Below are 26432 nucleotides of genomic sequence, written 5' to 3'. Positions count from 1 at the left end.
CCTTTACTGCTTGCTCAATATACAGATTGAATAACATCGGGGAGAGACTACAACCCTGTCTCACTCGCTTTCCAACCACTGCTTCCCATTCATGTCCTTCGACTCTTATAACTGCCATCTGGTTTCTGTACGAATTGTAAATAGCCTTTCGCTCCCTGTATTTTACCCCTGCCACCTTCAGAATTTGAAAGAGAATATTCCAGTCAACATTGTCAAAAGCTTTCTCTAAGTCTACAAATGCTAGAAACGTAGGTTTGCCCTTCCTTAATGTAGCTTCTAAGATAAGTCGTAGGGTCAGTATTGCCTCACGTGTTCCAACATTTCTACTGAATCCAAGCTGATCTTCCCAGAGGTCGGCTTCTACTAGTTTTTCCATTCGTCTGTAAAGAATTCGCGTTAGTATTTTGCAGCTGTGACTTATCAAACTGATAGTTCAGTAATTTTCACATCTTTCAACACCTGCTTTCTTTGGGATTGGAATTATTATATTCTTTTTGAAGTCTGAGGGTATTTCGCCTGTTTCATACATCTTGCTCACCAGATGGTAGAGTTTTGTCAGGACTGGCTCTCCCAAGGCCATCAGTAGTTCCAGTGGTATGTTGTCTACTCCGGGGGCTTTGTTTCGACTCAGGTCTTTCGGTGCTCTGTCAAACTCTTCACGCAGTATCGTATCTCCCATTTCATCTTCATCTACATCCTCTTCCATTTCCATAATATTGTCCTCAAGTACATCGCCCTTGTATAGACCCTCTATATACTCCTTCCACCTGTCTGCTTTCCCTTCTTTGCTTAGAACTGGGTTTCCATATGGGCGATTGATGTTCATACAAGTGGTTCTCTTATCTCCAAAGGTCTCTTTAATTTTCCTGTAGGCAGTATCTATCTTACCCCTAGTGAGATAAGCCTCTACATTCTTACATTTATCCTCTAGCCATCCCTGCTTAGCCATCTTGCACTTCCTGTCGATCTCATTTTTGAGACGTTTCTATTCCTTTTTGCCTGCTTCATTTAGTGCATTTTTATATTTTCTCCTTTCATCAATTAAATTCAATATTTCTTTTGTTGCCCAAGGATTTCTGCTAGTCCTCGTCTTTTTACCTAGTTGATCGTCTGCTGCCTTCACTACTTCATCCCTCAAAGCTACCCATTCTTCTTCTACTGTATTTCTTTCCCCCATTCCTGTCAATTGTTCCCTTATGCTCTCCCTGAAACTCTGTACAACCTCTGGTTCTTTTAGTTTATCCAGGTCTCATCTCCTTAAATTCCCACCTTTTTGCAGTTTCTTCAGTTTTAATCTACAGGTAATAACCAACAGATTGTGATCTGAGTCCACGTCTGCCCCTGGAAATGTCTTACAATTTAAAACTTGGTTCCTAAATCTCTGTCTTACCATTATATAATCTATCTGAAACCTGTCAGTATCTCCAGGCTTCTTCCATGTATACAGCCTTCTTTTATGATTCTTGAACCAAGTGTTAGCCATGATTAAGTTGTGCTCTGTGCAAAATTCTACCAGGCGGCTTCCTCTTTCATTTCTTAGCCCCAATCCATGTTCACCTACTACGTTTCCTTCTCTCCCTTTTCCTACTACCGAATTCCAGTCACTCATGACTATTAAATTTTCGTCACCCTTCACTATCTGAATAATTTCTTTTATTTCATCATACATTTCTTCAATTTCTTCGTCATCTGCAGAGCTAGTTGGCATATAAACTTGTACTACTGTAGTAGGTGTAGGCTTCGTATCTATCTTGGCCACAATAATGCGTTCACTATGCTGTTTGTAGTAACTTATCCGCATTCCTATTTTCCTATTCAATATTAAACCTACTCCTGCATTACCCCTATTTGATTTTGTGTTTATAACCCTATAGTCACCTGACTAGAAGTCTTGTTCCTCCTGCCACCGAACTTCACTAATTCCCACTATATCTAACTTTAACCTATCCATTTCCCTTTTTAAATTTTCTAATCTACCTGCCCGATTAAGGGATCTGACATTCCACGCTCCGATCCGTAGAACGCCAGTTTTCTTTCTCCTGACAACGACATCCTCTTGTGTAGTCCACGCCCGGAGATCCGAATGGGGGACTATTTTACCTCCGGAATATTTTACCCAAGAGGACGCCATCATCATTTAATCATACAGTAAAGCAGCATGTCCTCGGGAAAAATTACGGCCGTAGTTTCCCCTTGCTTTCAGCCGTTCGCAGTACCAGCACAGCAAGGCCGTTTTGGTTATTGTTACAAGGCCAGATCAGTCAATCATCCAGATTGCTGCCCTTGCAACTACTGAAAAGGTTGCTGCCCCTCTTCAGGAGCCACATGTTTGTCTGGCCTCTCAACAGATACCCCTCCGTTGTGGTTGCTCCTACGGTACGGCTATCTGTATCGCTGAGGCACGCAAGCCTCCCCACCAACGGCAAGGTCCATGGTTTATGGGCAGTTCAGTTCAGACACAGTATCAGAGTATAATTACCAGACCAGAAAATCCACTGAACAGCGAGTTCAGAAATGGCTGCTGGCACATCACTTACATACTGACTGGATGAGCCCAACCGTTCTCTGAATACATTATACTTTCCCGATTAACAATTTACGAAGAAGGTCAGACACTAAACATAAACTGCACGCTACATTTATCTCATCGCCATTTAAAACTGAAACTACATCTGCTAATAAATTGGCTTGTGCCCTAACAATACACTCAGTCAAAACGCAATTAGTGGGTCACAAGTATCAATGACTAACGATCCTTCGCATCTTAGAAAGGAGTTACGTGTCAGTCCGCTGTGCCATATTGGACGCCGTGTTAAGCAGGTTTCAGCACATTCGACTGGCCGGAAGGGTTTGTGCGACGGTTTTATTGACACCTTTAAATTCATTGTAAATTGTTACCCATCGCACCCAGGCACTCTTCCTCATGTAAAGGCATTACAGAGAGTCTTAGAACTGACATTATGGTAGGATGAGAAATATCACACTGGGTCACATTTGGTAGGGTATTGCCATATTGGTTAGGGTATTCCCGGAAATTTCCAAGAGCCCTGGCATCAAACAGAACGACTCTTACGTATCCATTTTTTGCAACTGCAGGAGAGGGTCTTGGATATTCTGGACTCTTCTGTCTGCTGTGCAGTTATGCTGGCTGAATGGTCTACACGGTACTGACAATGAGTGAGTTGAAGGAGATCAAGGATTAAAACCACTGATCAGGTTTCATTCTGATCCACACCTTTCACAACCGCATGAGGTTCGGCATGAAATACATTAAATTTGTATAATATATTGAAAAATCCGCCTCAGTTGCGAAAATTTTCTGGTCTTTACCCAGGTTTTGGCTAGAATAATCTAGCTTTCTTCAGAAGCATAAAATTACTATAACATGCAACTCATTTTATGCTTCTGGAGAAGGCTAGATTATTCTAGCCGAAACCTGGGTAAAGACCAGAAAATTTTCGCAACTGAGGCGGATTTTTCAATATATTAGTCTATCACAGATGCTGACAGTACTGCAATATGCTAAAAATTCTTACATTAAACTTGCTCGGTACACGGATTCCAAGGACACAGTCGAAAAAAAAACTGCAACAGGTAATGCCCTGTTCGAAGCCATCAGTGCTCATTTAAACTCTTAAAAATAGAGATGGAGATTTCAGTGTTTCAGGTGTTCTACTCACGTAGTTTCCCTCAGTTGAGTATAACACACAGAACTTTCATAAAATAATGTGACACTTCAGAAAAGTCCTTCTTTGAAATGCTGTTCAAGAGTCACGTCGCAGTGGGATGAATGTTGGTCACATCATCAAAGTGTTGAACCTTTGTGTGAATAGCTGCACTTGGTCATTTTGAGGTTAGTTCGTTGGTGAAGATTTTTTCCAAGCAAGAATTGTCCGCGTATTGCATTTCAATCAAGTCGCAGTCTTTAATTTGTTTTCTTCTTCAAAGGGTTCTGGAGAATTCCTAGAGAGCCGAATTTAGATACGTTCCTCCATTGCGACACAATAACGTTGACACACAACGGTTGCACGATTACAATATAGCACTGCCTGATCACAACCGAGTGGCCCGATGCATATTTGTTTTTACAGTTGTTAGTTGAAGTTGATTCCGTAGTTATTGCCCTGACGTCATCTGTACGACCGCCGGCCGCGGTGGCCGTGCGGTTCTAGGCGCTGCAGTCCGGAACCGCGGGACTGCTACGGTCGCAGGTTCAAATCCTGCCTCGGGCATGGATGTGTGTGAAGTCCTTAGGTTAGTTAGGATTAAGTAGTTCTAAGTTCTAGGGGACTGATGACCTAAGATGTTAAGTCCCATAGTGCTCAGAGCCATTTGAACCATTTATTCATCTGTACGACCGGAATACAATCAGTCTCTACACATTCTGGACTTACGGTGTGCTCTTGACTGATCTGTGTGTTGGATTCATTCAAGTCTAAAATCAACCTGGGTTACATCAACAACCTGTGTATTGCTTTGCTCCAACCCTCCCATTGTGTGTTAATACGACACAAATCCACTAGAAAGCGCTGGAAAGTGACATCTCCGAATTTTTTCCTTGAAAACTCTTAATGATTTGTCATTAAAAGATTGCTGTTAACATTCTACATCTTTATTTTTCATGTCTATGTCGATGAGTGATAAACAGCGTGCTGTGATCGAGTTTGGAATTCGAAGAGTTCACCCACTCATGGAGCACCCCTTCCTTCAGCATGACAACGGTAGGCCACATACTAGCGCTGCAACTTCTGTAACAATCCGACACCTTGGGTTCACTGTTTCTAAGCACCCTCCACACGGTCCCTAGTTGGCCCCATCAGATTTTCATCTGTTTATAAAACTCAAGGAAGGTTTTCGCGGACTTCACCTTGGTAGCGACGAATCGGTACAAGCAGAGGTGAGGTTGTGGCTCTGTCACCGAAGTTAAACATCCTACAGCGATGATGTCAACGAACTGCTGTCTCGCTGGTAGAAGTATTTTCGTCGCCAGGGTGACTATGTTGAGAAATGAATGTATACATGAAGAGTAAGGATGTAGAATTAATATCTTTTGTTTTATTTAAAAATATTTGCGGACTTTCGCATAACATTCGGAGACATCAGTTTTCACTATTTAAAATTATGTTTGCTCTGATACCTAACGGTGTTTTCGTTCGTCGTGATTTCTGTAAAATCGATCCTAAGTTGCAAGACTGTTAAATGCTGCGACCTGGGCAAGTGACGTGAGAAACGACTAGAGCTTGAATGCTTGTTTGGCTTCGGGGAGTCTTCGTGGATCGGATAATGGCGGCACACCTCCTTCTGCTCGTAACATCAGTATAGGACTTGTCACCTCTTATTGCAGTTTCATAAAAAGCGGAAGCTAAGCCAGTTTCCTGGAACATAAGAGAGCCAGAAAGCTCACTCTGGCCTTAAAATGTAAAACTTATCCCACTGTCTTAGCTCACATGAATCAGAAAGATAATGATTTCAATTACAGTCAACAGACTCTGATTTTCAAGGAGACAAATTGAGGCCTTTTGTAGCAGACATCCTTCAGTTCTTTTAAGTGACAATTGTAATGGAGGAGATGATAATGTGGTAGATGCATTCTACCAGAGAACTGAGAAATATTTCACAAATGACGAGCAATTCATTGGTCTCCTTGCTGCTAACGTTAGGCTATTCGTAGCAAATGGGAATAAGGCTACGCAAGAAAAACGTTCCCATGGGAAGTACCGTTAACGTGAGGAAATTTATCAGACAGCTTATTTGTTGGTATTTACATAAAATGAACCAGAGCAAAGAAGGACACATGAGGTAATGGGATAGTTGTGGCGCCCTGAAGCTATTCAAACTTGGGAGTTGGCGTTGGCACGCGGGCCGCTCGACAGGCCGCCCGTATTGAGCCGGACAAGAGGAGTAACCCCAGCGTGTGGTCCAGGGCGACCACCTGCCTGGGAATTCCATGTTGACTGGTGTCGAGGACTGTGCTTTGTGTCGATGAAGGAGATGTGTGTGCCGGGAGTGCCAAAGGTGGCGGACTTTGTGAAACCATAGTAGCAGACATATCGCAGTTCATGTAGAAATTAGTAATAGCCAGAGGAATCATGATAACTTAAAAAGAAACATATACATTACCATTATTTGTACGACGATTCTGATGGTGTAATCAGATTTTCAATATCTTTGCTAGTTTAAAGTTTAGTATATGACTGTAAATTATACTAGTAACATCCAGCAACGAATTTTCAAAATCTAAACGGTTCATCCGATTTTGTCAATCGATGTGTCTCTGGAAAGCTATTAGTGTAAACCTAAATTGGTATGAATTACAGGCATGTAACTTGAATAGTATATGAGTTATTGGAGGTCAAAGTGACCGATTACTATTAATCGCCTCAGGCCGTATGTACACCACAGTCACGCGAGAGAATGATTGCAGCATGCTTATAAATATATTTATTCGTCTATGTTTTTGTTTATATCTGGTATATACTATTCATAAAGAAATTGGTCAAATATTTACTGTGCTTTAGAAACCACAGCGACATTAGGCTACTCGCCTGCTTTTGCTTCTATACCTTTGATATATGTTTATTTAATATGTTTATGTATTTAATAATGTGTGTTAGAGCGCGTTCATGGTCCAGTCCTAGGAATATTTATTTAATTTCAAGTTATTTAAATGTAAATCCAGTATTTCGTATGTGTTTTAATATGTTTGTGAGAGTGTGTTGGCTTGGAGAAATGGCGGCAGCTCTCTAGCCAATCACAGCGCTCGTTAATGGGGTGACTGGATGGAAGTGGGGGAGGAGTGCTGGACAGGACAGGAGGGTACTGGACAGGAGGGGCGCTGGACGGTCGCGAGAAGTACTTGGAGAGTGGGGCAGTTTGCGCGTCGTCGCGGGAGACAGAAATATTTCGTAGTGCTGACTTGTGCACTTGTGAGATTTCCGTGGCTTCTGCAGTGAAGACGTAGTACCCATTTAGAAGTGAATATCTCGCGAGTTACGTTGTTGTTTATAACTAATTGCGAGAAGTGGGAGCCTATTGTTTCCCTGTTATTCAACTTATATTTTATTTAATTGCTGCACCATCGACACCAATAAGTGTTTTGCAGTAAGAAATGGCATTCTTAAAGGTACTTCTGCTATCGTACTCATCGTTTAAAGCCGTTAAGATAGTACCTGCATATGTTATTTAATTGCTAACTTTCATTTACAAATTTCTATGTTCCATTCAAAATTCACAATTGCCAAGTGATAGGAACCTTCGACCATTCGATTCATGTGTGTATTCATATTGTATACTGTAGACTCAGCAGTATTTGGCTTGTAATGTGGCAACTATATATCCCATATCCCGTATCCTGTATACGTATCCCGTAATGCTAATTATGGAAGAATGGCTTCTGTATGGTCACCTACAGCAGTGTTGTGTTATACAAAGTGGAACGATACCTTACTAGATTTTTAAATTACAGAGTCTATATAAGGTAGGAGTTGATTAACCACTCCATAATGCCTCTTACGCCGCTAGTAATAACAATACATCATCTGCTAGGGAACGCTCAGTACTTCACTCGTTTAACAAGTTGCCTCGTTGTTGAGTCTCTAAAAGGGTCTAGATTTTGAACGTCATTCCATATGTTAAAAAATTCTAGATACTTTTCTTAGCTTCAGGTTTAAGGTGTCAGAGCCTGCTATAGTAGATTATGTCCGACCCACAGGTCATAGCGCTGTGTCCATTTCCCTCATTGAGGAGGATTGGTTATAAGCCTCACAGTTGTTGGACTTCAAATTAATGGTAAATGTGTGTGAATTCTTAAGGGAGTAAACTGCTGAGGTCATCGGTCCCTAAACTTACACACAACTTATGCTAAGAACAACACACACATCCATGTCCGAGGGAGGCCTCGAACCACCGGCGGGAGGGGCCGCGCAATCAGTGACATGGAGCCTCTAACCGCGCGGCCACTCCGCGCGGTACTTCAAATTAATTCATCGCCTCTCTTGATCTCCTCGGTAGCCCTGGAAACATTGAGCAGGGCTCCTAGACGACGCTGTGTCGTAAAAGTACCGTGCCATGGGCTGGAGTGTCTCCACTGGTGTGACATTATACCGTATGGCAACTAATGGACAAGACATCCTTCTCTCGGAGATCCTCATTACTGATCCCCATACTGAAACGACGGATGTCTACAGGTGAATGGACATCAGAATCTAAGGCCCTTACTGGTTCGTACTCCTTCTAATTGTCCGTCAGTATTTGCTGTCGCTACCTGATAGGCTTTACGAATCTCTGCATAGTGACTACGCTGAAACCTTCACAGAGCAGAGCGTTTGTCATTTATTGCATTACGACATTTATTGTTTCACTTATGACAGCATGGAGATTTTAGAATGGATTCATGATCGGTAGAGTGCACCGTTTACGTAATGTACCAAATCCTGGGCGGTACCTCGGTGCTAACTGCCTGTTCAGTGCTCAGACTGCCTTGCAGAGTATCCACTTGTGTGGTTTTGCTCCTGGCTCTGTCCTTTGTATAAGGTGGGCAGAAACTGTCAAGTGATCGCATGGGTGGAGGTAGTCTACAGCTTCCACTGGGTAAAATCTGTGAGACCATAGGAAGGAACTGTGTTATCAACGGTTGACACAACCTGTTGCTTTGCCAAAATGTGACATTTTTCCTGTATTAAGGACGTGTATGTTTATTATCTTAATATACAATGAACAGTCAAAGAGTGTGGTGCACCTATCTAATATCGCGTAGGGTCCCCCGCGACCACGCACAAGCGCCGCAACACGACTTGGCATGGAGGGAATTGACACCATGAACCCTGCGTGGCTGTACATAAATCCGTTAGAGTACGAGGGAGTTGATCTCTTCTTAAGAGCTCGTTGCAAGGCATCCCAGTTTTGTGTAATAATGAACACAGAAGGGTTTTCTTGGAGCCACTCTGTAGCAATTGCCGGCCGCGGTGGTCTAGCGGTTCTAGGCGCTCAGTCCGGAACCGCGCGACTGCTACGGTCGCAGGTTCGAATCCTGCCTCGGGCATGGATGTGTGTGATGTCCTTAGGTTAGTTAGGTTTGAGTAGTGCTAAGTTCTAGGGGACTGATGACCACAGATGTTAAGTCCCATAGTGCTCAGAGCCATTTGAACCATCTGTAGCAATTCTCCACGTGTGGGTGTTGCATTGTCCTGATGGAATTGCCCAAGTCCGTCGGACGGAACACTGGACGTGAATGGATGCGGGTGATGAGACAGGGTGCTTACGTACGTGTCACCTGTCAGAGTCGTATCTAGACGTATGAGGGGTCCCATATCACACCAACTGCACACGCCCCACACAGTAACAGTCTCCACCAGTTTAAACAGTCCCCTGCTGACATGCAGGGTCCATGGATTCATGAGGTTGTCACCATACCCGTGCATGTTCAATTTGAAACGAGACTCGTCCGACCAGGCAACATGTTTCCAATCATCAACGGTCCAATTTCGGTGTTGACAGGCCGAGGCTAGGCGTAAAGCTTTGTGTCACGCAATCGTCAAGGGTTCACAAGTGGGCCTTCGGCTTCAAAAGCCCATATTTGTGATGTTTTGTTAAATGGTTCGCACGCTGACACTTGTTGATGGTCCAGCATTGAAATCTGCAGCAACTTGCGGACGAGTTGCACTTCTGTCACGTTAAGTGATTCTCTTCAGTCGTCGTGGTCCCGTTCTTGCAGGTTCTTTTTCTTGCCGCAGCGATGTCGGATTCTTGGTGTTTACGGTTCACTGGTCTTACCGGAAAATACCAACTTCATCGCTACCTCGGACATGCCGTGTCCCATCGCTCGTGCGCAGAATATAACATCTCGTTCAAACTCACTTAAATTTTGATAACGTGCCATTGTAGCAGGAGTAATGGATTTAACAACTGCGCCAGACGCTTGTTGTCTTATATAGGTGTTGCCGACCGCAGTGCCGTATTCTGCCTGTTTATGTATCCCCGTATTTGAATACGCATGCCTATACCATTGTCTTTGGTATATATTTATCCACTCGTCCCTTGATTAGCTGGAGTTACAGCCCCATAGAACACTATGTTCACTGAAACCTACTAAAAGGAAAACGTTGGAGGAAGACGCTTGAAGATCAGCTGGGAGAGTGCCCCGCTATTCAGTGGTTCCCGTGGAGGGAAATAAATGGAAAACATTCTTACACGCAATGACACAAAACATACTGTTACAGCAACAACTTGTAGTATGATACTTACAGTAAGGAGTAAATTGTATCAATAATGAACAATGCCACTCCTCTCATAGTTCATTCGCAACTTTGGTCGTGTTTTCCGTGTAGGTGTTAGCCACTCAGCACCGGGTTACCAGAAGCCTTGAATGTGTTTCTTGAAGGAATATACACACTGATCTGTTCTGTGCTGGGAGCTTACGTTTTTGAACTTAATTTCTGAAGCTGTTACGTTTCCGCTGTCTACTTTGGTATGTCAACGATCTGATGGTTTTTTTCTTTTCTTTCCCTTTAGAGCTCGGTGGTGAGCCCAAGGCTGTTAGAGGTGGAGTAGAAAGGCTTAGTGGGCCTCTTAAAGTGATGACTTTCATTTCCCAGTCTTCTCTTTCAGAAGTGGCTGCTGACCTAATCTGTTGCCTTAATCTGTATTCTGTTGAACTTGGATTTGTACTGTGCCATAAATTTTCCTTTTTGTTTATAATTGGGTGACTGAATGGACTAACCGTTCTCAGTGATATGTTTAATTATGTGGGTACGTTGTCAGTCTTTGAACTCTTCGGAAATGGTTTTCTTGAAGCTGTAAGCTTATTGGGGCGTGTAGTTTTGTCTGTGTAGCAATCACTCGTTATTCTAAAGGTTAATCTATAGACACAGTGCAGGTCATAGCGATGTCGACAGTGTGTAAAACTTGAGGCAGTCATAGCACGGTGATAATCAAGTATTAAGGGCCTGATGCTGATTCGACAGGCCTTATATATATAGCTCTGGATGAGCGGAAACACGTAGATCACAGAGTGCCGTCAGTGTGGCTTGGAGATAACAAGAAGATCGGCAGCGCCCTCTCGGCTATGTTTTGACAGTGTGGGAAGTAACGCCCTCCATGTTTTCATCGATAGCATCCAAAAATCAGCTCCACGTTTACGTCTGCTTGCTGTAGGTCTGCCTCGTGGGGCCGTCTGTTTTGTTGTGTTGTGCCTCCGAAGTTAGCATATTTACGTCTTCTGTCCCTACTGCGGTACCAGAGGCACAAGTACCATGACCATTAAACTGTAGTATAACACCTGAAGCATGATAACGGATTCATTTACATGGTCGAACATTTAAGCGTAAGTAACAGGCATTAGTGTGACTCGGTAAGACGGGCGATCTGAAAGTCAGAATGAAATAGGTGGTTTTTCAAGGCTTCTCTTTAAACTCTTCACCATACCATACACGTCCCTAATGACTTAGTCTGCCCATTCTTTTCGTAATACAACAACGTCTACCCTCATTAGTTCTTCACATGACACAATCCCACGACTGGAATTTAGACTGTTTGCAATTCACCTACACTGAGATATTCAACAAGTTTGTTAAATTTAAATAGTTATGTTTTTTATCAAGAAGTGGTAGTTCGATAAATAACATACAATTTCGGATTTTCCTAACTGATTTCTGGCCAGAATGAATTTTTCACTCTGTAGCGGAGTTGCGGTGGTATGAAACTTCTTGGCAGATTAAAACTCTGTTCTTGATCAGTGGCCGGAGCCGGGACCTTTGGTTTTGACTCGATCTAGTTTTTGATACCATCTGGACCATTTGTATGTAGATTGAATACACCTTATCGAAAGTACAATATTTTCTTTCAACAATCACGAAAACATATTGACGTGACTATGGTCTGTTATTATAGCTGTTCCTTCGTTTTGCTGGAGCATATTGAGGAGAGTTTTTCTTGCTGGGTTTCATGTGAGTGGTCAACAATTGTGCACCCAATACACTGGGAATAAAGCATTAATAGGCTCCTTTAGGTTCCCAAAAGCAGCTAGTATAAGATGAGTCTGCCTAGGCAGAGAACTACTTTCCTCGCTAACCCTTCTACAAGTGAGACCGACGACTGTTTCACCTTAACAGTGGTTCAACGCATAGGGCGCAGCACCTCTTGAGATGGATTTCTTTCTTATGTAGAAATTCATGTCATCCTCGCGCATCGGACAGTTTACACAAGACCCCCACTTCCTGCTACACACAACGTTCCACCGTCGTGTCACGCAGCAGTCGCTGAAGTGCAGTCAGAGCTTATGATTACAAAGCACTGGCAAAGTGCGCCGGTCATGAATATCAGGGACACTTGGTTTTTTAACCTGTTCGCAGTCATCATAGCCTGAGCTCCTTGAGATGTTCGCCATTTCACACGACACAGGAGGCATACGTAGCTTATTCAGTGTCCCGAACTTGGCGACCTTCAGACGCCTGCATCCACTCGGTTTTGGCAGCAGTCGGCCGGTGTGGCCGAGCGGTTCTAGGCGCTTCAGTCTGGAACCGCGCGACCGCTACGGTCGCAGGTTCGAATCCTGCCTCGGGCATGGATGTGTGTGATGTCCTTAGGTTAGTTAGGTTTAAGTAGTTGTAAGTTCTAGGGGACTGATGACCTCAGCTGTTAAGTCCCATAGAGCTCAGAGCCATTTGAACCATTTGGGCAGCAGTACTGAATACAGAAACCAATCTACAAGCTCTATGAATAAATCGCTAACTAGCTGAGTACCGGGTGCTGTCTGGGTATGTATTTTTTCCAAACTTCTGTTAGTCCATCTCCTCCTTCTCCCTCTCTCTGCCACACCTCCCTCTCCCATCTCTTTCTATCACTTCCAGCCCGCTCTCTCTGTCCACATGCTCCATCCAACCTTCTCTCTATTAATCTCCTTCAGTCCCCCTCTATGGCTCTCTTTGAAACTACGCCTCTCCTTCTCTTTGGCCATCTCCTCCTCGTCCCTTTCTCAGCCAATTTCCTCTTCCCCTCTATCTGTACATCTTCTCCTCCCCCTCTCCGTCCATCTCTTCGTCGCCCCAGTACCTGACTATCTCATCCACTTTCTTGTCTCTGTCCATATGCCGCTCCCCATTTGCCCATCTGTTCCTTACCACTCTCTGCATATCCGCTGTGGAGAATCAATGAAACAGCATTTCCGCATTGTTTTATACCTGTGAATTGTTAATGACATGTTAACTAATCCCTCTGATATAAACGCTCTGAGGAAATAAACCTGACTGTGTTTGGCATTTAAAAATCACTTTCAAATTGCTCCCCAATATTTTATGATGCCGAAACCTGGGAGGCGGCACAAGGATGGACACTTTCTAAATTATGGGGACGTCGAAGACACAATGAGCGAGCGTGCACCGCGACTACAGAGCGGGATCTCTTCTCTCGAAACGCATAACGTACGTCTCTAGCTAAGTCATTCACACATCGGGGCATTAATTACTGAAACATACTGCATTACTGCCCACATACTCGTTGTTGAAGTAATAGTTGAATAGAAAATAGAAGGTTACATTAATTGCGTTGCAGTCATAGTTCCAACGTTACTCGCTTCGTCATCGAAATAAATTCATTTAATGAGCCAATGCCCATAAGTGAGGTGGAATATGTTCAAATGGTTCAAATGGCTCTGAGCACTATGGGACTCAACTTCTGTGGTCATCAGTCCCCTAGAACTTAGAACTACTTAAACGTAACTAACCTAAGGACATCACATACACCCATGCCCGAGGTAGGATTCGAACCTGCGACCGTAGCAACAGCGCGGCTCCGGACTGGAGCGCCTAGAACCGCACGGCCACCGCGGCCGGCGTGGAATATGTTAGTAGTCGTCTGCAGGAGACTTTAGCTGCTTTTATAACCTAGGATAACACTATTAAACCTTGGATAACACTATTAATGACTTACTCGACGACGTAGAGTACTATGATGAATATAGAGACTCCGCGAAACGAACATTCCTGAAGAGAAAAGACAATAAAGAGGGAAGAATATCATATGTCACGGCCGTCAGGATGATTTCAAGGTTTCTACGCAGTCGTGTAACCGTGTTCGACTACCACAGGCAAAACTAGAGTCATCTTCAGCTAAAATTCAGCATTGGACTCGCTTCTGCGAATAGTTTGATTCTTCTACTAACGCAGTCACAAACATGTCAATTGCCAAAAAACACATGTTGCTCAGAGGTTACCTTGTGGGAAAGCCAAAGAGTTTGGTAGGAGTAATTGCGGTAACCGCAACTTCCTACGAGCGTACTAAAGAAACGTACTTTTTATGGTGACAATGCTCAAACGCTCTACGCTGCCAACTCACCAATACTGCGCTCAACAAGTCATAACTTACAAATGTATATATCCGCGTGGGACTTGGCTGAGATTGAGACTGAAGTACTCACTCCAGCACACTTTCTCGAGAGGGAGATACAATATTGACAACGGGACCTGAGCTACTGACCGCAAGGAACTTTGACAAGAGAGTGCAAACTTCGACAGAAAACAGCAGAAGACTTCTGTAAGCGCTGGAGTAAGGAGTCCTTTCGCTCTTGCATAACTTTCAACAGCTTAATCACCCAAACGGAGGAGCTTTTAGAATCCGAATTCGTGAGATCATACTCAAACAGGAAGACGTTCTTAAACCGCACCGTGTGGAAGAGGGCGAGAGTACATGAGCTGAAAGAAGTCAGAAATGGAATCATGCGCACGGCCATCCTTGTAACAGCGGACGGCAAGTACATCACTAGATCTGTCCAGTTGGTAATCGCTTTGGAGGTAGCCCTGGGTGCGGTGGATGTGGAGAATATCTGAAACAACGCTTCCGCGTTGCCTTTTACCTGCGAATTGTTAATGACATGTTATGTAATCTCTATTACATACACTCATGCTCATAAACTAAGGATAATGCCGATACTTGGTGAAACAACGCTCTGGTGGGTTCATTTGACCTGCGGTCGTCGCACGCTGGCGCCGGCAGCAGTCCACATACGCAGAGGTGTGTTGGTGCATCTCAGAGTACGGTGCAGCGAGTATGTCAGCAGACGTTTTCAGACGTGCTAATGTGACTGTGTGTTGAAAATGGCTCAAAGATCACATATTACACATATTGATGATGTTATGAGGGGTAGAATACTAGGGCGACTGGAGGTTGGTCAAACACAGCAAGTCGTAGCATGGGCTCTCCATCTGCCAAACGATTCCAGCAGACAGGAAACGTGTTCATGCGCTACAGTACGTGACGTCCACAGTATACAACACCACAAGAAAACTGATATCTCACCATCAGTGCCCGCAGACGACCACGGAGTACTGCAGGTAGCCTTGCTCGGGACCTTACGCGGCCACTGGAACAGTTATCTGCAGACACACAGTCTACAGACGCCTGAACAGACATGGTTTATCGCCCGGAGACCTGCAAGGTGCATTCCACTGATCCGGGTTCACAGGAGGGACCGTAACGACTGGTGTCAAGAACACAGTACATGGTCATTGGAACAGTGGTCCTAGGTTATGTTCACGGACGAGTCCAGATAGGTGAGCAGTGATTCTCGCCGGGTTTTCATCTGGCGTCAACCAGGAACCAGATACCAACCCCTTAATGTCTTTGAAAGGGACCTGTGTGGAGGTTGTGGTTTGATGGTGTGGGGTAGGATTATGATTGGTGCACGTACACCCCTGCACATATTTGACAGAGGAACTGTAACGGGTCAGGTGTATCTGGACGTCATTTTGCATCAGTATGGCGCAAGAAACAGTGGCGTTTTGTAGCGCAGGTGTTTCGGGATGGTTTTCTCAACTTACGACCAAAATCGTGGACTTACAAATCTGTGTCGTGTGTGTTCCCTATGTGCCTATGCTATTAGCGCCACTTTTGTGCAGTGTCACGTTGTGTGGCTCCACATTCTGCAGTTATCCTTAATTTATGAGAATGATTGTAGACACCTTGTGCAAATGAAGTTACTAGTGTTTGACGTTTAAAATCACTTTCCAGTTGTGCTCCAACATTTTGCTCCTGTCTCTATGGCAATCTCCTTCTTCCATCTATCTCCTCATCACTGCCTCAAAGTTCATCTCCTTCTTCCCACTCCCTCTGCCCATCTCATCCTCCTCCTGCTTCCCCTCTCTCTATCCATCTCCTTATCCCGCCCTCTTTGTTCATCTCCCTCATCTCAACACCCTGTCCATTCTTCCTGCCCTTTCTCTGTCCTTCTCCTCCTACCCCTCACTCCGGCCATATGCCCCTCACCCCCTCTCACATCGATCTGCTCCTACCCCCTCTGTCCATACCCTCCTTCCCCCCCCCCCCCCCCCCCCATCACTATCCTATTCCGTATTCAGTTACATCTCCTCCTGCCATCTCATTTTATCAGTCTCCTGCTGCGCCCATTCCTGTTCATCTAACTCTCCCTTCTCTCCTGTCAATCCCCTTCTCCCCCCTCTCACTGTTCACATACTCTTCTCTCCTCTGCCTGTACATCTCCTCCTGTTTCCTTTCTCTGTCCGTCTCCTCCTACCTCTCTTTCTGTTCATCTCCTACGCCCCTTCTTTCTGTCTATCTCCTCCTCTCCCTGTATCTGTCCACCTCCTCCTTCCTACGATCTTTGTCTTTCTCCAATTTCCCACTCTCTGTCTCTCCATCAACTCATACCACCTTCTTTCTTCACGTTATCACTCCCTCCCCAATAGGACGTTGCTGGTTATTACGCCCATAGCATTTCTTTGCAGATGGGAACCAATGTGGAACAAATATGTGTACTAAATTTGACTGAAATCATTCCAGGGATCTACGATGAGCATTTTACCCGTGGCTTTGCCCGTATGTGAACGTAAGAAATATATTTGACATATATGCAAAATATTTTATACGTATTTGAACCAATATTTTATCTTTATCACTAGCGAATTTTGCCCTGCAGTTGCATTTTGGCGCAGCTCAATATTTATAGTTTTATATCATCTGGATTACGTGTTGCACAATGATATGAACTTGCAGGTACTCCAGTGGTATATGTGTCTACTACCTGCGAAATGTGTTGTGAACAGAACTGATAGTAAAGTGGTAATAAATAAAAGCGTCATGCATGATACGGCAGTTTTTCATGCATTTCAGATTTTATGACGTCATATATCCTGAAATACGTGTCGTGTAATGATATATTTTTGTAGGTACACTTTGCGAAATATGGGGATACTGTTTACTAAATATGTTGCGAATACAGTTAGTAGTAAGCAAGGAATAAATTATTAAAAGTCAAGCTTGATGCGGTAGTTTTGCTACATGAATGACGAAAATTTTATAAGCGATAATTTCTTTTTTCCTTTTATTGTTTTGTGGCGACTGTTAGTGAGAGTTTCGTATGGATTTGAAATTACGTTTAATGTGGTTGCAAGTCACTAAGTGCCATCATTCTCAAATACTGTATGAATAAAATAAGGGTCTTGGCGCATCTTGGACCTTACTGCTTTTTAACCCTACCCCTTTTGACGGATAGATCGTAAGTGATACGTATACCAAGTTTGGTTGAAATCGCTCCAGTGGTTTAGTATGAGATGTGGAACATACCTACACACATATATGCATAGGTATTTTCAACTTTATAATATGTATGGATGCCTTGGTGAGTGGTATAATTTGCCTCTCCTTCTACTCGCTTCCCTAAGGGAGTGAGACGTAGTGGGCTATGGTGTATTCCAACATCCTTAATAATCTTTACAAACTACCTTACCTATAACTGAGCCTATGTGATCACTGCATGTCCCGCGCGTACGCCCATGTATATGCACGATTTGACTGAGCTGAACTGTGACTCAGTAACACGAGTTATAGTTTACTACGTTTAGGCGTTTTGCCAAATTCAGAGCGGTATATTTCTGAACGTTTGAAAGAAATTCCGAAACCTCGAACTAATTTTGACTTGTATCTAGTTCTTAAAATTTTAGAGCAGCCGTAAGTCTCAAATACATGGTATCTCTGGAGGAATGGTCAACATTTAGCGTTATCAGAGAGACAATCATTAGAAAAAAAGGCTCGTGGACATGGACTCTCATATTCGTACCCGGTATGAACACTTCTTCATCTTCAAAATTGTGAAACAAATTTCTTCTACCTAAGGATCTCTGCAAACGATGTTTGGAGAGGTAGCAGTATGAACCAACTCAAGAAAGACGTCAAGTAAACATAAGCTCTAAAGTGCATCTTTAAGAGCTATGAGCACTTTTCATCTTCAAATGGCTCTGAGCATTATGGGACTTAACATCTGAGGTCATCAGTCCCCTAGAACTTAGAACTACTTAAGCCTAACTAACCTAAGGACATCTCTCACAACCATGCCCGAGGCAGTATTCGAACTTGCGGCCATAGCGGTCGCGCGGTTCCAGACTGAAGTGCCTAGAACCGCTCGGCCATACCGGCCGGCTTTTCATCCTCGTTAATGTGAAACACGTCTCTTCTACTGAACGTGTGCTCATAGCTTTTAAGGTATGCGTTTTGGAACTCACCTTTACTGAACAATTATTTCTTGTTTTGGCCCATACTACCTCCCCGCAAAATATGGAAAGCAAAGAGTTTCAGTAGAAAAGATTTGTTTTCCTATATATTGAGGACGAGGAAGTGCTCATAGCTTTTAAGGTATTCGTTTCAGAGCCCATGTTTACTAGACTTATATTACCCTCCATTATTGTCCGTGTCACATCCCTGAATATTGACCATTTCTCTTGTGACACTCCATATCTTTCCTTTACTGCCGCTGTTTATTCGACAGACGCGAACATCTTCAGAAATTTAGTTATAGACACTTTATGTATAACTGACTGTGTATATTGTCACCGCCATACTTTTTTATATGTATGACGGCGGAATTGTAGTGAGCTAGATACAGGGGTTGGACAAAAGTATGGGAACACCAAAAACACATTACTACGAATAAAGGGCTGTAAGAAACCCGTTAACAATCACAATAAGTTTCAGTCGTCTTGGAGTGGATAAAAACACGTATCTTGACTTGGAATGTAAACTGGGCAGGACATGGAAACCATGTGAAACAAAACTGATACGACCAACTAATTTCCTTCCATTGCTCCATATTACACGTTTTTTTATGGATTTGGGAGCACGTTTTCCTCTTCTGGGCATTTGTATCACTGACGAGCGGTTTTGGAATTCCACCACTCCCTGTAGTTCCCAACTTCCGGAGTCCCTTCGAGTTGTTTTGTTGCTGACAGGGTTCGGTAGTGCGACGTTCAGTTCTGCAGGGATTTTGCAGATGCCACCTTCTTACTTTTCGTCAAAGGCCTCGTCAATGAGCGTCTGTCACGATCACTCAACGGTCACATTCGTACTCGTTGTGACTCAGAGGATGCTGTTTCTCCGCTTTTCTTCTATGCAGTATTAACTTTCAGTACGGTTGCCTCACGAAACTTCAAAACTTCGGCTACCTTGTTTACGGATGCACCCACCATACGAGCACCAACAATTTGGCTGTCTCCGAAATCACTTACTTCAAACAAAATGCCCTCACAACTGCACAGATACTTACAGTGTATTGAGGAGGTTTCACAGATGCCGTTCGTGATCAAACACAACAGCGCAATCTGCTGGCTTGGCTAACATATGCATTTATATCCAAGCATGCATTTCTCTGGAGTTTTCCATGTTTTTGTCCTACCTCTGTGCACGTTACGTGTGGGTTTGGCTACCAAATTCTGAAGATGATCACGTCTCTTCAGTGAAACATTTGAATAAAGGAAAGTTATAAGGATTGTTCCAACGAAAAGATGCCAACCAGACCGGTTGAAATTTACATATGCTGCTTTAGGATAACGTTGTAGGACATCTACCGACGTAAATGTGTCTTCACCTCTCCCTAAAAAGACTCTACGCTCTGCCCCCAGTAGGCAAGGTGATGCTCACTAATTTTTTCGACGCCCGATGGCACGAGCACGGAAAAGCCAGTAAGAGTGACGTGTACAGTGAGACACTCCGTAGCCTCCGTAAATCCATCAAGAGAAAACGGCCTGGGCTGCTCACGGAGGGAGTGAGTCTGCTGCACGATAACGCACGTCAACACGTCTCAGGGGTCACACGAAGTATACTGCCGGATAAAGAACTGTACATCCATGTAAAAGTTTTCAATTCAGTCAGAATTTATTGTTGAGAGAGTGCATATGGAGTTCATGCAATGACTACATGTACAGATCAATAGCACAAGCGCTTCCGAGGTACCACGTATCGACACATGCAGAAACACGCATATTAGTACGTCGTGAAGCCTCCAAGGACGGCAAAGCAGGCAGTGACCCTTGCATTCAATCAATGGTAGAGATGGCGAATACTGTAGCTCTGGTTCATTATGCCACGCCTGCCCGAGCTGCTCACGTATTTATCCTACAGTTGGTTGACGAGTCGCACAAGTCGTTTCTCGAACCATCATATCCTTCACGTGTTCGACTGGAGACAAGTCTGGAGATAGTACTGACGTTATTGCACGTCTTGCACAGCACGCTGAATTTCATGGACAGTGTTTAGACAAGCATTATCCTATTGGAGCATCACATTATCTTCTTTTTTAAAGAAAAGCAAAAGAACGAGTCTAACAACATTCTGCACTTATAGAGCGCTGGTTAGCGTCTCCTGCAGAAACATCATAGGTGAACGAGAGTTACAGCTTATCGTACCCCAGACCATAAGGCATGGGGGTAGAGACAGGGTGTCTTGAACGAATGCACTCTACGAGACAGCGCTCACCAGGCTTACGTCGTACGCTCAAACGACCATATCTTACTTAAAGGTAAAAACTGCTTTCACCGATGATGACCGCGGTGTGCCATTCCGGCTTTCAAATGATTCTCTGGTGGTACCAGTTGATCCGTCCACGTCGATGCTGTGGCGTGAGTGGAAAACGGGCTAGAGCTGTGTGTGACTGTAGTCTCACTACTAATAACCGGTTCGCAATAGTTAGTGATAACACCTCTGGGCCGCCCGCGGTGGTCTCGCGGTTCTAGGCGCTCAGTCCGGGACCGCGCGACTGCTACGGTCGCAGGTTCGAATCCTGCCTCGGGCATGGATGTGTGTGATGTCCTTAAGTTAGTTAGGTCTAAGTAGTTCTAAGTTCTAGGGGACTGATGACCACAGATGTTAAGTCCCATAGTGCTCAGAGCCATTTGAACCATTTTGAACACCTCTGGGCTCACAAGCCCTCATACTTGTGCTGCGGTAGCTGTAGGATCTGCCACCGCTTCCCTTACAATACCAAGACCCTGGCAGACGTCTGTACAGTGTGGACGTCCAGAACCCTACACTTGGGTGTGAGAATGTTTACATGGCCGCTGACGTTAGCATCGTTGCACAAATGATGCAGCACGTCCACCTTCTGTGGCATTTACCTGACTATCCCCCCCCCCTCCACTCGGGAGACTACATTTTAAGCACTTTCAAACCTGAAATGATGTTAAGGTCAACACAGCACGCACGGATGGCCTTTCTGCGGCTCCCAGCACGGGCCACCAGGAGCTTTCCTCCAACTACGAGCGTCTTCCCGTGCACGCGTATTTCCGGATCCCGGCACGATAAATTTCGACGCCGCCGCGCGATTATCATCAGTCGCTCCTTGCAGCAGTGACAGCAGCAGCTACCACCTCTGATGATGTCGAGCAGTTGCATCGATGAAATATTGAGCGAGTTACACAATATGATTCGGAGGCAAACCCGAGAAGCATATTTGCAACAGATCCGTCGAGAAACCATGAAAAGTCAGTCACTGCAATGTTAGACCTCCATCTCCTCTCCTCTAATCAGAGTCTAGTATTAAACTGAATGAGCCAATTACAATGTAGCCCCAACAGAGCTGTGCTCTAAAGTATCCGAACTAAACTAATCTGTTTTCAAAGAAATATATCACACACATCTCTGTCTCGTTCTTCCTTCAATCAGACCCCAGTATTAAACTGCAAGAGCCAATGACAATGTAGCCACATCCGTGCTGTGCTAAAAGGTATCTGTATTACCAGAATTATTTATATAAAAATACTGACACACCTTTGACAGATACTGTACAGCCAATTGCTAGATGTCCCATAGAATCATTACTATAAAGTTAACCTTGGACAATAGATGATAGAAGTCAGGGGAACGTTGATCCGTCTTCCGAAAACTGTTGTCAGTGAGATGACTGAAGGCTCACCTCTCATGGAAGGGGACTCGATTAAGTAGCGTTTAAGAGCACTAAGGATCAATACATATGATAAAATACCGCAAGTTACACGAAAAATTTTATTCATGAGCGTGGGAATGAACCTATCTGTAAACGTATTATGTGTGTGGTTGAGGAAATAATGAATGAGATAAAACATAGAGTTTTTTTTTTGTCTCTCCGAAGTGTTGTACCCATTTGGGGACTAGACAGCGAGAGTGCTGTGCCCATCGGTATTGATAACTTTGTGACTAAAAACGTTGATTTTTTTATGGGATCGTTGTTGGCAATTGAGAAGTTCGAGATGAAGGTGATCTAGTCAGGATGAATTAAAACCCTGCCACGAGCAGCCGATCATTATAACTGCAATAAACGATGACGTTAAGCATTTAAGAAGAATGAGAAAGGCAGGGATGGAGGAATTATTGTTAGAGTTTGAGAATCTGCTTATTTCCCATAGTTTGTTACCAGAAACTCCAGCAATGCAACACGGAACCCCAACTGGGAATCAGTCATCTGCGAACGGTAAACCATAGCGGGTGGCTCGTCACCATAGCCAATGATGGAGGTGCTTAGTAACCAGTAGTTACTCGATTATATGATTGAGAAATTTATCATCCTGAAGGGTTCAATTATGGTGTTAGAACGCAAAAATTGTCAAACAGAATGAAGAATTATCGATTTTTCTGTGAACACAGACACTTCAACAGCTGTAGGGTCACAGATGCATATCCAGCAGCGGATGCGATTTAAACACTAGAGTATGTGTTTTTCGACTATAGGCCTAAAGAGTAGCTGTCATCAACTAGAGGTGGGATCAGAGGATTAACAAAAAACGCCGATTACAGATCCTTCGGGCAGTACCAATACTGGCATATGCCATTCGGGTTGTAAAATGTACTGGCCACGTTTCAACATTTGTGGAACAGAGTGTTGATGAGATTAAAAGCCAAACATAGGATGATGTATGTAATAGATGTTATTGCGTTTTTGCAATATATGAAAGACCATGTATCAGGCTTGATGGAGGATTGTAAGAGATTACGCAAGGCACACCTAACACTTAGTACAGAGAAGTCTCGTTTAGCACTATAAGAAGTAAAGCACTTGGCACATATAACTGGCGAAGATGGAGAACAAACAAATTAATGGTTGGTAAATGCTGTGAAGAGTTTACTAACACCTCAGTCTTGGAAAGAATTGCACTTGTTTATGGAGTTAGCAAATTAGTTTAGGAAACTTTTCCTGTTGTTTGAAGATATAGGACTACATCTCGCAGACTTATTAAGGAAAGATATTAAGTTCTCCAGATCATCAGAATGTGAAAGTCCACTTGAAAAATTAAAGAAATTGTTGCCAACTAGTCGGATATTGGTCTTTTTGGGGTATTAAAAATAACTGGACAACTCGGAAGGCAACTATTATACTTCAGAAATGTAATTGCTTCAGGCGTGTATATGGTGTGACATACTTCCACTGCTGTGTGTGTGCGTTGGGGTTTATGGGCGCTCAACATCGAGGTCATCAGCGCCCTTCCACTACTGTTTGTGCGAGAAAGATGTAAGGTGATAAGAGATCACATAGTGTATAAGTGTTTGTTGGAAATAAAGGATCCCTCTAGTTGAGTTGTGAATTGGGCTCTGAAATAAGTGAGTTAGATTTCGTAGTAGTCCACAAACCTGGTAAGAAACAATGTAATGTGGATGGCTTATGTAGAAAGAGTGGTGTATTACGGGCAGTAGATCGTTCTACTGCAAAGGGGCAAAGACAAGAATCTGATGATGTGGATTGCAAACTATTTGAATGGAATCACAGTTCGACATATGTGATAGTAAGTTGTTTGTGACGACAAAGATTGGGCCAGGTTGTGGTTCCCGTTATTCTATTTGAAAGAAGTGTTAAATGGTTCAAATGGCTCTGATCACTATGGGACCTAACATCTGAGGTCATCAGTCCCCTAGAACTTAGAAATACTTAAACCTAACTAACCTAAGGACATCACACACATCCATGCCCGAGGCAGGATTCGAACCTGCGACCGTAGCGGTCGCGCGGTTCCAGACTGAAACGACTAGAACCGCTCGGCCACACCGGCCGGCGGAAGTGTTAAAACAGGCACATGATCACGTATTATCCAGTGATGGAGTATGTAAAATAATGGAGTGAAGAGTAGCCAGACATTACTGGTGGCGTACGAGTAGTATGATTTAGAGCAATATGTTAAAAACTATGTGCCACTTGCGCAACAGGTGGAATTAAGTCATCAATGTGTTCTGCTGTAGAGATTACCAGAGGCCCGTAAACCTTTAGAAATGATTAGGATGGATATTGTAGGATCGTTTAGACAGATACCATCAGGAAAATGCTATGTTCCGACCATAACACATCATTTGTCAGGCTATGTGAAGATGGTCGCTATCCCAAATTAGCATAGTTGTACACACAATTGTCAATAATTGGATAGTAAAGTTCGCGGTTCTGGAAACGATAATTACAGATCATCTCACCAATTTTATGTCGGAAATTATGAAGCAGCTATGAAATTTGCTTCATATTAGTAAGCTGAGAATGAGTCCATTGCGTACAGAGGCTAACGGTAAAAAAGAGCATGGACATCAATCGACAAGGAAATGCTAAGCCACTATATGAATAGCCATCGCAATGACTGGGAATCACTGTTGCCCATGGCTTATAATTCTAAAGTTCTTGAAAGTACAGGCCTGTCGCTATATGAAGTAGTGTATGGTTGAAAACCGACCTCACCATTTGAGATAAACGTAAAGTGAATAAAAACGGTGAGCCATAGTGAAAATCCGCGAAAACGTTGAGAGAAGTATGAAAACGTATGCAGAAAGGCAGTACCAATCCTCTCAAAGGTCAGAGTAGATGGGGCAGCGTAGTGGTCAGTAGGTAATTCTGATGAGATTAGACACTCATAAGGAAAAAATACAAAGAAAATTGTCACCATGTATCTAGGTTCATATCAGCTTATGGAGATAATCTCACCAATAATCGCCAGACTGCAGCTCCCAATGTGGCGTACACGTCGTCTTCAGGGCTGCCAGATTCACTGCAACCGGTACCAATGGCGGCCGCAAAGGAGGGAGAAGGGAATGGAAAGAAGAAGGAGAAACCGACCACATCCGTTACTGTACCTGTTGAGATCACGGAAGTAATACTGTATTAAGGTTTTTGGTATTTTATTCAGTCTATTTTTGTGTCAAGTAGGCTGGAATTTGTTTGTTGTTTTGGGAGTGAAGTTGTTATATATTACTTTTAGATTTTTGACTTAGACCAAGGAAGGGAAAGTGATTTCGGCTTCCTACTCCCTCTCCCCCCCCCCCCCCCCCCCGTACCCCTGCCCTAGGTCTCACCACAGTGAAGGTAACCTTTGGATGCATCATATTATTGGCAGCACTGCACCTCTAAAGCTGCGAAGTGGTGAATGCCTTCCAGGAACAACTACTGTGGATAGGGTGCTGTTGACCATGCAGGGCGACTTTATCTTCAGTAACCATCAGTGGATGTGAATTAACTTATAAAGAATAGGAAGCGGAAACGTTGCGTGGAGGAAATTACTCCCGGAATCTTTGAAGAATGGGGTATTAATTGTGATACAAAACGAGTACACCTAGTGTCCCTTTCTTTAAGATCGTCTTGGGGAACAAATATAACAGACCGCAGACTTGGTGCTGCGCACATTAAGATGTCGGATGCGAGGATGGATAGTTGTGGCAGACATGTTTCTTGAAACGGAATTTGGAGCCCCAAATGCTGGTAACATACGGGAGCACAACGACACGTTATTAAAGATGCAGAGGGAGGAGGGAGGTACTAAAACCCGTGTGGAATGGTACATGACGCAGCTAACGAATTTGGAACAAGCGATGTTGGATAATACCAGAATGTTGCTGCTGCGGGGTTTGACGGCAGACGAAAAGTGTCTTAAACACGGCAACAAATTCTATTATCCACTGTTCGGGTGCAATACAGGCCAGATTGAACCTACTGGCCACGCAGTAGGCTGGGGGAACGCTCTTTTCCACGCTTGCGATAGAGTAGTAGATGCTACCTTTGAGTAAATGGAGTTACAGGAAGCCACACACAACTTGGTGCGTGTGAAATAATGCTTACCTTGTTGCCTCTCAGGCAGTTTCTGGCTGCCTCACATAAGGTACGGGAAGAACTGTTAGCTACATTAGGGGTTATTCATCCGGGTGGGAGCACCCTGTCAATA

Source organism: Schistocerca americana, chromosome X, assembly GCF_021461395.2.
Source record: "Schistocerca americana isolate TAMUIC-IGC-003095 chromosome X, iqSchAmer2.1, whole genome shotgun sequence".
In the NCBI taxonomy this organism is placed as follows: Eukaryota; Metazoa; Arthropoda; class Insecta; order Orthoptera; family Acrididae; genus Schistocerca; species Schistocerca americana.
The sequence above is the reverse complement of the archived record's forward strand: the minus strand, read 5'-3'. Positions refer to the sequence as shown.